Here is a 5,199-nt window from a genome sequence, read left to right as displayed (position 1 = left end):
TTCGAAACGTGATACGATTCTCATTGATGGACCTCCAGAAAATTCAGTTCATGATTTCATTTATTACGGGGGACGCATCACTGTGTGCGATGGAAATTGCGGAACAATGTCCGACGTTCACGGAATTTGAGAACAAATTCCTAGCCATGTATTGGTCTATGTCTGTGCAGGAATGATTGCGTAAACAGGTGTACAACCATAAACCTTTTAACCACTGCTGTGGTAAACTTAGAATTGTTCATGGCAACGATAGATTCTCGGCACTTGATACATGGGGATGCCCAACAGAGCGAGCGAGGGAACTCAAATAATGGTCAAGGGAATAACAAAACCAGAAATCATGGGGATGGTAGCCGTCGTAAAAATGGTTCTGGCGAAAACAATGAATATTTGCATGGAGAAAATTTCCATAAAAAGGCGAACTCAGTGAATAATGGGCCGCCTGCGAATAATAGCTGGAATAGTAATGGGTGTAGTGTGAACCAGTATGCCAATATGAACCAGTCTCCACCAAAAAGAGGGGGAGACAATTATAACCAAAAAAGACGAAGGAAAGGGGGAGGAAACTCCAACTTTGTAAATAAAAATATGCGAACAAACAATGAGCAGTGGCGACGGACAGGGACAGGGAATTGGCAAACACAACAAGCCATGCTGACAGGTTATGTGCCTGTTAACCATATCAACGTTATTCCGATGCCACCAACCACACCACAGCCACCGAATAGTCAGCCACATGTGTATGTCGCTCATGGTATATCGCAAACTGTAACTGATGCGGTGAGAATTACAGACGTGACAGACCAGTTTCGACAGTGTGCGACAGACTGTTAAACTCTGGCTGACCTCTGTAAGCCCTTCCCAGACGGTCGGCAAGGTTAAAGGGGGGGGGGAGGTGGCAGGCAGAATGTGGGTGAACATTTACTCCATTATAATGACAGAAGCGATATTAAAGAAGAATTGATCTGTGGTCGGCAAAACAACAGGAGGTAGATCATGTACAGGCTGTGTTTATAGCAAAGATAAATGGAATAGAAGTGAGAGTAATCCTTGATACAGGGGCGAGGGTCTCTGTCATAGATGAGCAATAATTAAAATGCATCAATCGTTTGAAGAAGTTACACATCTTGCCAGTGGAAGATTGTAAGGTTGTAGGTGCTCTGTGGGGCAGAGTGAAAATGATAAGGAATCAGGTGCAAGTTGAGATCGCCACGGAAAAAGAAGCCATATTATGCTCATTCCTTGTGGTAAGCAATCTTACAGTGCCTTGCATCCTGGGACTTGATGCGCTATGGGAAATGAATGCGAGAATTGATCTCTCCCGGGCCAATTGCACTTTATCCTACCATAACTGGCAAATTGACCTGTCACTGGTTACGACCCCATCACATATATAAATTATTGCCGAAATGTCTGGGTAACTGTCAGTGATCTAGATACATTTGGTAACAATGACTGTGTCATTAAACAGAGCAGTAATGAACAGGAACCTGATTGGGAGTTGGAAGCTGTCACTCTTAAACAAGAACTGAAGGAAAAGTAGCCGAATCTTCTTACTTAAGCCAGCCACAACAAGCTGACTTCAGACAACTGTTAAATCAATTTGTGCCAACAGCCTTGCCACAGTGGTAACACCAGTTCCCATCAGATCACCGAAGTTAAGCACTGTCGTGCTGGGCTAGCACTTGTATGGGTGACCATCCGGTCTACCGAGTGCTGTTGGCAAGCCGGGTGCACTCAGCCCTTGTGAGGCAAACTGAGGAGCTACTTAATTGAGAAGTAGCGGCTCCAGTCTCGGAAACTGACATAAGGCCGGAAGACCGGTGTGCTGACCACATGCCCCTCCATATCAGCATACAGCGATGCCTGTGGGCTGAGGATGACATGGTGGCCAGTTGGTATATTTGTGCCTTCGTGGCCTGTGCGGGAGGAGTTTAGTTTTAAATCAATTTGTGAAAGTATTTTCCGAAAAAACAGGAATCATTAAGGGATATGAATTTGACATGCAAGTGAAGCCCCATCAAACATTCTGTCGTGCTACCTACTGTGTACCGTGGTTTAAAAGTCCAACTGTAGGAATAAAGATGCTGTGTTGGCAGACAATCGAACCTTCGATGTCACTGTATAGTACTCCGCTGTTAGCAGTTATGAAAACGGGCAGTAGTGTTCGATTAGTATTGGACCACGGGGCATTAATAACATAATGATACCCGTTCAGACCAGACCCGAAAATACAGAAAAACAAATCCAGAAATTTCAATGTGTCAAGTATTTAACAAACCTTAATTTAAAAGGTTCTTACTGGCACGTGCCCTTGACTCAAGCTCTGAGGAAATATACCGCGTTTATATTTGCCAGTAGAGGTCACAGTTCCATGTTTTACCATTTGGGTTGAATGTCAGTGCGGGTGTGTTCATTATGACACTGCACAATGTATTAGGGCCTGACCTTTTCTAAAACGTAATGGTATATGTGGATGATATCCTAATAGCAACAGAAGCCTGGTATGAACATTTGGAGATTTTACACCATGTGTTAACAAGATTTGCAGCAGTAGAGTTATGGCCAGGCTTGAAAAATCTAAATTTGGTTGTGAGGAAATAAAGATTGTAGGACACATTTCTCACATGGGAATCTTACCCAATCCTGAGAAATTAAAAGCAATAGAGGAGATGCCATACCCTAATAACAAAAAGCAACTAAAGGCATTTCTAGAATGGCCTCCTTTTTTAGGCGATTTATACCTGCTCAGTTATTAAACCTTGGATTTTCACTGATGAATGCAAGAGGGCATCAAATCAAAGAAGCACTAATAAATGTGGAGATATTGCACCATCCTGTCATGTCACAAGATTTTTATCTTGTGACGGAAACATCTTTTTGTGGGTTGGGATGTTGCTTATTTCAAGTGGGATATAAAAGGCAACAAACTGAAATTAAAATAATAGGATTTGCAAGTCGTGTGCTGAATTCCTGCGAGCAGTCCTATTCCACAACAGAACTTGAAGCACTCGCAGTGTTATGGGCACTAAAGAAATTTCATTATTAAGTCTACGGTAAAAAGGTAATAATATTTTGCGACCACCAAGTGCTTAATTATGTGCTGACATGCCGCTTCCTGCACAAACGTCTAACAAGGTGGATTTTGGCTTTGCAAGATTACGACTTCCAAATCATACACATAAAGAGAACGGATAATGTGACTGCAGACACATCGTCCAGATTACCTAGAGATTTATCTGAGTTTGTGGGCATAGTAGAACAGTCTACTGAGTTTAAAATCCTGTTGCTTACAGATCCCACCACACGGGACAAATATGTACGCATGTGTCGCTAGGTTGTGGTATGGGATAAATATCTCACTGAATAACAATCCAAATGGAGAATTTGGCAAATTATGTAAGATGTAAAATGATATTTTGTATCACAGAATGAAAGAAACTTCAGAAAACTGGTGTGTTTGTATACCTACATGGTCAGTTAACAGTCTGATATGGTACACTCACGATTGTTGGGGACATTTTGATGGCAATAAGTGCACCGATCTGTTAATTAGATACTGTTATTTTTCGAACTTACATCATAAAGTCAAAACACTTGTGAGGTCTTGCCTCATTTGTCAAAAAACAAAACCATGTACTCGTAGTACTAGGAATGAACTACACCAATGGTTACGACAGCTCCATCACAGATGGTTGCTGTCTATGTAACTGGACCATTGCCAATACCAAGAGACAGGGTAAAATATGTGGTAGCTGTGTTTGATATTTTCTCAAAACATCTGAAATTGTATCCCACAAGAACCTCCGCTACAATAACTATAGTCTGAAAAATTGTATCAGACTATATACCAGGCGCCAGGAAACCGATGACCTTGCTGACAGACAATTTCAAAAGCCAGGACTGGAAAATGTTTCTGCGGGAACACGACACATAATATATTTTGTTGTATCTTTTTTTAATACAAGCGCGAATCACGTGGAACTATGTTTTCGTGATTTTAATTGATTTGTCCGGACATATGCAGCAAATCAACAAACTAAGTGGGTTGAGTTGGTACCATATTTTGAGAGAATTCATATCAATGTGCCTCACGAATTGACAGGGTGCACACCTTGTGGAATCAGGATGCTGAATGTACCTGATGATGAGTGGCTGAAAACTCTGCCACGTATTCCAAGAGTCATAACTAGAGAACAAAAGTGACAACAAGCCCTGTTTGATCTGCAGCATCATGCAGCAATTAGAATAGAAAAATGTGAGTTGGAGCTGCTTCCAAGATGGCCGCCGAGTAAGTGACGCCAGAAACCATTTCCAGAAAGTTAAGTGATTTAGACAGGAATATAATTTAGTTTAACGCTGACAACAAATTAAATACGTGCATTAGTGTATTGTTTAGTCTTGCCGTTAAAGGTTTGACTTTTCTTTGCGTATTTTTTCAGAAAACACGAAAAGATCGTAACTTCGCGAAGTCGCGCTTAGGCTTAAATTTTGTAAACGTGTTTGTTTCTTGTTTCAAGGTAATTTAACTAGTTTCTCGGTAACAAATAAGTAAACTACCGTAAATAGCGTATAACTTCATTGTTTTAATACAGATTTCAGAAAAACAGCGTAACTTTATATCAGAAACTTGCCTATATACATTTGTTTATAGGCCTAATTCTCGTAACGTTTTTGGAGAATCAAAGTTAAAGTATCTCGTTTAATTGCCCTTTTTTTCATTCCATCGAGTGAAATATATAATAAATAGCGTATACCTTCGTTGTTTTAATACAGATCTCAGAAAAACAGCGGAATTTTAAATCAGAAACTTGCTTATATACATTTGTGAATAGGCTTAATTCTTGTAACGCCTTTTTTGATTTTCGGTAATTTAATTGATTTATTCTAGCTAAAGTATTATTTTTGCCATGAGTGAGAAGTGCCTGACTTGCCGTAGAATTGTTAGTTCTGGGGTTTGGTGTGATGGATGCAGTAGTTTTTTTCACTGGGGGGACTGCAGTGGCGTGGGTGTTGGGAAAGTGGATCAGGCTCATCAGTGGTTATGTAGGATTTGCAGCAGAGATAGGAAGATAGTGGAACAGGAGGGGAAAATTGCTGCCCTTCAGGCTGAGCTAGATCAGGCTAGGGAAGATCTGGGCAGGTTAAGGAGGGAGAAGGGCAAAGAGAGGTGGGAAGTGGCAACAGGTAGCAGAAGGA

The 5,199-nt window shown here is 41.0% G+C and overlaps 1 pseudogene; it reads left to right on the top strand.

Moving 5' to 3' along the window:
- The first annotated feature begins 1,607 nt into the window (after positions 1–1,607).
- On the top strand, positions 1,608–1,725 carry LOC126417227 (5S ribosomal RNA; annotated as a pseudogene).
- The last annotated feature ends 3,474 nt before the right edge of the window (positions 1,726–5,199 follow it).

This window comes from Schistocerca serialis, chromosome 8 (genome assembly GCF_023864345.2).
Source record: "Schistocerca serialis cubense isolate TAMUIC-IGC-003099 chromosome 8, iqSchSeri2.2, whole genome shotgun sequence".
NCBI lineage: Eukaryota > Metazoa > Arthropoda > Insecta > Orthoptera > Acrididae > Schistocerca > Schistocerca serialis.
This window is presented reverse-complemented; position numbering and strand designations above follow the sequence as displayed.